General features: G+C 40.1%; 1 pseudogene across 1 annotated transcript; it reads left to right on the top strand.

Moving 5' to 3' along the window:
• The first annotated feature begins 408 nt into the window (after nt 1-408).
• On the top strand, nt 409-1,184 carry LOC308552988 (small ribosomal subunit protein uS5 pseudogene; annotated as a pseudogene). Its single transcript has one exon. The product of its transcript is annotated as a small ribosomal subunit protein uS5 pseudogene (transcript).
• Nucleotides 1,185-8,179: the final 6,995 nt, after the last annotated feature.

The raw sequence follows: 8,179 nt of genomic DNA, 5'->3' as shown, positions 1-8,179 counted from the left end.
CTTTTTTTTTTTTTTTTTTCTGTAGGTGGCCTGAAGATGCAGGGGTGGAGTGGGCAAGAGTTTACTTGTAGCCTTTGTCAGAGGAATTTGATTCCACTCTCTCCTCTGAGGATCTGTGCCAGGGTTCACTTCCTAACAGATATTTAAAAAGACAGACTTTACCCACACTTCCACCCCAATGTTATTTACATAGTTTCATATTCTTCCTACTTTTTGTCCAAATGCACTTCTTCTTGCAATCTGTTTACATGGCTACCTATCCTGCTAGACTCTGACCTTCTTTAAAGAAGGGGCTGTGTTAATAATTCTCACATCTCTAAGGCCTATCACAAAGTAGGTGCTCAATACATGTTTAATAATTGCATGAATGTTGTTAAAACCATATTCTTCTTCTCTGAGGAAACACCAATGACAGCTGATGCTGGTGCCGTGGGAGAACCCAGAGGCCCATAGGGGCCCTGGAATGGGAACCACAGGGGCTTCTGTGGAGGAATTAGCAGTGGCATTCAGAGCCAAGATCAAGGCTTGAGTTGGGGCTGGGGTGAGGACAAGGGGTGGATCCCTGTCACCTAGCTGGGCCTCCTGGTCAAGGACATGAAGATCAAGTCCCTGGAGGAGATCTGTCTCTTCTGCCTGCTCATCAAGGAATCTGAGAGTGCTGATTTTTTCCGGGGGGCATCCCTCAAGAACAAAGTTTTGAAGATTATGTCCATGTAAAACCAGGCTCATGCTGGCCAGCAGACCAAGTTCAAGGCATTTGTCACCATTGGGAATTACAATGGACATGTTGGCCAGAGTGTTATATGCTGCAGGGAAGTAGCCACTGCTATCCATGGGGCCACTCATGCTGACCAAGTTCTCCATAGTCCTTGTGTGGCAAGTCAACTGGGGTACCAAGATTGGCAAGTTTCCACACTGCCCCATGCAAGGTGACTGACTGATGTTGCTCTGTGCCTTATCCCCACCACCAGGGACACTGGAGTTGTCTCAGCCCCTGGGCCCAAGAAGCTGCTGCTGCTGCTGGGTGGCATTGAGGACTGCTGCACCTTGGGCAGGGGCTGCACTGCCATCCCAGGCAACTTTGCCAAGGCCTTTGATGCCATCTCCAAGACCTCCTGCTGCCTCACCCCTGACCTCTGGAAAGAGACCATGTTCACCAAGTCTCCCTATCAGGAGTTCACTGACCCTCTTGTAAGGACCCACACTGGAGTCTCTGTGCAGAGGCCCCAGGCTCCAGCTGTGGCCACACATAGTTTTATACAGGAAAATTAAAGTGAATTAAGCCTGTTTTTTTTTTTAATTTAAAAAAAGATATTATAGTCTGCTATTTTCTTTCAACAAATGATTTTCTATATTTTTACATGGCCTTAAGAATTATTTTTATTAGCTGCTTAATGTACCTTTCTCATAGATATAGTATCATTTAAACATCCCCTCATGTTGCCATTCGAGTTGCTTCTATTGTTTTGAAATTTCCTGTGAGTAAGTAGGGGCATGACTTGATATAAAGATGGATTCAGAGAAGGATAATGTGAATTTTGGTCAATCAAATGGTCCAAAGGTCAGGAGACCAGTTAGGAGGCTGACCTCATTCACACAAAATGAAACTGGTGAGGTGGCCAAGGCCAGGACTAGAATGATGCTTGTGGAAATGCAAGGGGAGAAACAGTTTCTCCATCCACAACTGAAGCTGGAAAGATATAATGACTAACGACAGACTTACCCCCTAGGGAGCTAAATATATGACAGGCGGTGGGGGCATTGTCCTGTGAAGAAAGTGTTGTTTTAGCACCTCGGACAGCTCCTGGATTGTCAGGTAGAAGCTCTGGGTCCTATGAGACTGTTACTGCTATCGGTGATGGCTCCTTTTAATAAAAAACATAAGTAAATAAAATAAACAATTTTTGTTCGATGGAAGCTTCACATGCATTAACCTATTTAATTCTCATAAGGAAACAGGCACAGAAAGGTTACATAATGTCCCTCAAAGTTATACAAATAGCAAGTGGCAGAGCCAATTTCTGAACCTAGGTAATCTGGCTCCAAACCCCATTACATTATACCGTAAAAGACAATTACAATGAAGTATGATAAATTATATGACAGAAAAGTACAAAAGGAGGTATCGTACACAAAAGAGGACAAGGTAAGAAGAAGGAGTCTGGGAAAGCTTCCCAGAGAAAAAACACTGGAACTAAGTTTTGAAGGACGAATGAAATTTAACCAGAGCAGATGGCCAATAGGCTACCTGTGTTGAGAAGGGTTCTGAGGCAGATCCAGGCTCAACAAAATGCCTCCATGATCAATTTACAAATGAGGGAGAGAATGATGGGAGACCTGAGTCTCGGGAGGTAGGTGGGCCAAATGATGAAGGATCTTGGATATAAGAAGTTTGGACATTTTTCATAAGAGCTATGATAAGCCACCAGAGAGTTTTAAGCAAGATGTAGCAGGATAAAACTTGCATTTTAAGAAAAGCTTTCTAATATTTCAGAGTAAAGATAACAGAGTGAAAAATCACAGGTTCTCTTTACCCTAATACCTAATGTAATGACAGGGCAACAAACTCACCCTAGAAAATGTGGGAAGGGGTCAAGGAGACTTCATTCATACTATATAACAGTTACAAAAAGATCTGGTTGGAGCTGCCCCTACTAAAGTGAGATGAAAAGAAATTACAAGGTGACAATCAAAAAAAGGAGGGGAGGGATGGAGATGAAGGAAAATAATGGGTGAACTATGAAGAAACTAGTCTGGAAGGAAACATAACTCCAACATACAGGAGACTCCCAGAGAGTGACTTGCACTGAAAAGGCCTTAATAAGAATATGAACCTGAGAAAAGACCTCAAAATTGAGATGATAAGATAACAAAGGAAGAATAAGAAGGATATTTCAGAGCTAAGGAAATGAATCAAGAACTGAAACACCATCCTGTATCTAATGCATAAATCAGAAATGCCAAATAATGGGAAAGACATGATTGCAAATTGAATTAATGGCATGGATAAAAGCTTGAGATAATTATGACAAATACAAAGGGAAAATGCAGAGGGAGTAAAGCAATTAGTGAAAAGATAATAAGAGAACCAGAAGGTAATCAAACACAAGGATAATTGGTGTCCCTAATTGGTGAGGAAAATCTAATAAATGCAAAAAAATAGGCATTCAGAAACACAATACAGGAATGCTTTTCTTAAAACAAAGAACTGAATCTGCAGAGGAAAATTTCTACAGTATGCCAGAAAAAACTGCTTTGAAGAAACATCAAGACATAGCCAGATTGAGTTACGAATTTTCAAGGGAAAACCATCATTTAGACATCTGGGCGGAAAAGGCAAATCACCTGTGGAGGTGGGTAGGATGGGCACAAATATTTCCAAACCATCTCAATGCCCGCAGACAATGAAGCAATGTCAGCAGTTTAGAAAGAGAAAAGTAGGGCCTGGGAATAGCACCTCGCCACAGGGAGATGGCTCACGCGTGAAAGAACTCAGAGAGTACAACACTCACGAGTTCTAATTGAAGAAAACCACAAGTAATCAGGACAAGGAGATGAATTTCATAGAAGGGATTCAGGAACAGAAAACACCAAGGTGACAGGGAAGAGTGCTGATGATAGGCAGGTAAGCTATTAAATACAAAACTAAGACCAAACAACTAATTGAATTCTAGCTGTGGAACAAAATGGAAATGTTACATAAATCCTGATAAAGCAAAAATAATAGATTTTTTTAAATCAGGAGGCGGGGGAAGGAGAGAGGGAGGAAGTAAAATTACCTCATCTTTTACCTTTAGGGAACCAGTTGCAGTGATCTAAAATTAAAACATAAATCAAGAGAAATGTCATCACTTCAACCTTTTAATTATTTCTTAATTTTCTCTTTATTTAGGAATGTCTTGAAAAACACTTCTCCCATGGTGGAAAAAATTAAGTTATCTGAAACTAAATTTAGTTTACTTTTAGTTTTTTCTTCTGTAAAAGTAAGTTTAAATTCAGTACTTTAACTAAAATAATTTGGGTAAATGATGGTAAAATTCTCTCTCTCATCTCCTACATTTATATATAAATAGACTTCTTGAATTATGTTAACACATTATTTTTAGTGGTGAGGTTCCCCCCCCCAGTTTTATTGAGATATAACTGAACATAATATTGTATTTATTTAAGGTGTACAACATATTGATTTGATATCTGTATATACTCCACAATGATTATTACAATAAGTTTAGTTAACATTCATCACCGTACAGTTACAATGACAGGAATTCCTTCTTTCTTGGGTGGTGAGATTTTGAGGAATGTTCTGATTCTCTTCTTTGTACTTTATTGCCTGAAACTTTTGGTATGGAAAGATGTTCATGATATATTGCTGAGTGAAAAGGCTAGTTTCAAAACTGCATCTGCCGCCCGATCTCATTTAGCTAAATCCTACGTATTGTGCAAGCTTATGTATGCATTAAAAGCCTACAAAGACAAACACCAAAATGTTAACAGTATTTATCTCTGAAGTTGGAATAGAGAATTAAGGAAAGGGCTTAAATTCCTCAGTATCATTCTTTAAACCTTCTTACTTGAAAATAAAATACAGATACAGACACAAACAAGCAACAAATGTGTAGCTTTTTAAGTTACTAAGGTGGACATCCTTGCAACCACCACCAGTCAGCAAGTAGAACCTGGCCAGATAACCCAGAAACCCCAATTGTGCCTCACCCCCACTCCTCCCTACAAAAGTAAATATTATTTCACTTTTTAAGTACTAATTTCCTTACATTTTTTTATAATTTACCACTCAAGTATGTCTGGATGTCTTATCCATTTTTAAAAATCTGATACATTGTTTCATCTACGAGGTCCCCTTCCATTCCTTTCTTTTCCTATATCTGTCGTAGAATCCTGGGGCATTTGTCTTGTGGAGTCTCCCACAGTTTGGATTTTGCTGGTGGCACAGTTATGGTCGCCTTCGATTTGCTCCTCTGTCCTCTGTCTTTCCTATAGAACGGCAGCTGGATCGAGATTCTGCTTGGCAAGACCACAGGTGGCGGTGTGTGTTCAAGAGGCATATCGTGTCTGGGTGTCTCTCTTTTGGTGATGTTAGCAGCTGTTGATCAATTCCTCAATCGATTGACCTTTTAAGGATTATAAAGTAAAGGTTTCTACATACCTCAGTAAAAAATGATAAAAATTTTAAAATATTTCTAATCCTACATTTATTTTTTACTTATTAATGGAAATGCTTTCATAAAGGGAGATTGTCCCCCTACTATTTACCCAGTGTTACAGTTTATGCAGAAAAGGCAAGATAAATGTTTGATTGTATTTTTTTATTTAACAGTTTTCAAGATAATGAATTAGTTCCCTATTATCTTCTGAAAGTAATCAATTATTCTTTAATATTTGCATGAATTCATGAATTTAAACATATTTGACAGATTTTAATTAATTGCAATGATGATCTTTTCTGAAAGACCACATTGCATCTTTGGCCAGTGAGAGCCTCTTCAGTCCAGCTCCTGAGGTCTTCCTGCCATATCCCTGGAAGTGTTTGGTACTTTCCTTGCTGTCAGGTATGACAAAATGTTCTAGATTCATGGTATATATTTTCAGTCCCAGGTAGGAACTGCTATTCCCTGAGAACCATCCATTTCTTCAAGAAACCTTAACTTTATTTATTGGCAAGTGGTATTCCAAGACCACCATTTTGGTACTAAGGATGCTCTATGTTGCTGCCTTGGTCACAAAATTGTTAGGCCTCTCAGGGGACAGAGCTAAGATTATAAAACTGTGCACACATTCTATAGACTACAGAATATAGGTATATATTTTATACATAAGTAGAGAGTTTTGTATGATATAGATATATAGGTATACTAACACTTCCAATATAAATTTGTATTTATTTTTACTTAACCTCCTCTGTATTATATCTGTATCTTCTTTCTTCCAAATGAGAATTTTGGTTCTTAAGAATACAGAAGATGATAGAATTAGAATGTCCTATATTTGCTCATTTAATTTATCCCCAACTGTCTCAGAGTAGCAATTCTAATACTACTAAATATTATTGCTGAAAACATTTAAGAACATTTTTGCATTTACTCTCCTTATCCTGTGCCCTCATTTTTTAATAGTTGTGTTATATCTGCCCGGCCGGGCGTGGCTCAGCGGTTGAGCATCGACCTAGGATCCAGGCGATTAGGGTTCGATTCCCAGTCAGGGCACATGCCTGGGTTGTGGGCTCGATCAGTGACTCTCATCATTGATGTTTCTATCTCTCTCTCTCCCTCTCCTTTCCTCTCTCTGAACTCAATAAAGATATATTTTTTTAAAAAAATAGCTGTGTTATATCTACATTATATGGTCCTATAGCCATTACATAACATACTCTCTTCCTTTTTACAACCATTTCATCTTAACTAAAAAATAATCCTATTTTTAATTCTCACCACCAGTCTCTCCTGTCTGAAGCTTGTTCTCAAGTAAAAGCCTGTGAACAATATTCCCTTAGTTCTTGAATGTTGCTAATGGTTCAGCTGGTGATGACCCTGGCTGGGCAGTTTTGAGAACTCATAGGGGCTGGACTGCTCCAGCTCCTTCAGTTTTTGCAGCAAACCCATTCCAGTCTCCTGCTGTTGGAGCTGGCAGACCTCTTCTCAGTTACGGCTGCTGTTCTCCAATCGGTTGGCCACGCTTTCCAGTGGATGCCTATTGACTATCTGGGGATTTTCCTGTTCTCGGGTTTATCAAATGCCCCACTGCTTCCCTCTGCTTTCTTCTGCACAGATGTTAATATCTTGCAGGTCTTTGTGCATTTGGGGATTTGGGGAGCTATCTTGTCATCTGTTTTTTTCTCCCATGTGTTCGTGGGTTTTAGGTTGGGCCATCTAGTCACTCTCTCTGTCTTCATTTGGAGATTCCGAGAAATTTCAAAAACTATGCTACAGCTACCATCTTCCCAGCTTATTTTATTTTACTATATATTTACAACAACTATGGTTATGTGGGGAGAAAAGCAATGATATTTCTGTTTTGGAAAAAATAAGGTAAGTCTGGCTGCATTGTATTGGGTGGCTTTGAGGGAATTAAATAGATGCCATCAACTGGTATGTACTAATACAGCTGTACCATTGTTAAAACATTTAAATACTTCCCTTCAACAATAAGTAGCCACTGTTCCAGCCTTGGGACCCTTCCCTTCAATGTCCCTTTCCTACATTCCCCTGAGTGAACAGGAAATTAGAGTTAATGTCTGTCACAGGAGGGGTCCTTCAGGATCCTCTTCTAAGCAGATGGCTCTTTAGTCAGTGCCCATGCTGTTTGTTGGTTAAATGTTTTGAACGTTATGGAGCCTAAGAGATCTGGAGACTGGTGGTACCCCAGTTGGGGGTGGGGTGAAAGAGAAGACGATAGGACGGTGAGCCTTCTGAATGGACCGCAGCTTATAGCTCCAACAAGATTTCTTAAGCATTTCCCGGGGGCGAGCCGAGGGGGTACAGAGACAGTAAGGCAACTCCTGCCACGGAGGAGACTGCAGTGTGTTACCCGGTCTCCATGGGCACTTACCCAGGGAGAGGAGGCCAACTTTGCCATATTGGGTCATAAAGCTCAGTCCCTGAGCAGACGTGAGAGGAGGAAGAAAAGCGCAGACCTAATAAGAAAGCTCCTGCCTAAGCAATTACCTTAACATAAGGCTCCCATCTCTCTACCTTCGGAACAGTGTCTGCTCTGAAAGGCTGGGCAGTTCATTAAAACAGGCAGGGAGAGCTCTGTCCTTATACACAATGAATCGAGCAGGTCTCCTTAGATGCATACCCGGGTCCTTATCTACAGTGAATCAGTTATTTAACTATTCATGTTCTGTGTCCTAATTGGACTGGCATCGCTCCCTTTGAATATGGAAGAAAAAGAGATCTGCAAGAAGAGCAGGCTGGAAACATGGTGTTTGTCTAAATAATAACCACAACAGGTTTTCTTGAGAAATATTTTTATGCTCAGCAATGCAAAGCAGTTGAGGAGCTGCTCTAATTTTTGTTTGCTCAGTTACTGGAAGCACAAATCTCTTGGAGGGGGGGGGAAAAAAGTACTAGCTGCTCACTTTCAGAGCCCCAAAAGCACCACAAAGGAAAAGAAATATTCTTACTCTTCATTCCCCTAAAGTCAGTAAATTTCAATTGAT

The sequence above is a fragment of the Miniopterus schreibersii genome (assembly GCF_964146895.1).
Source record: "Miniopterus schreibersii genome assembly, chromosome: 2".
Lineage (NCBI taxonomy): Eukaryota > Metazoa > Chordata > Mammalia > Chiroptera > Miniopteridae > Miniopterus > Miniopterus schreibersii.
The sequence above is the reverse complement of the archived record's forward strand: the minus strand, read 5'-3'. Positions and strand labels throughout refer to the sequence as shown.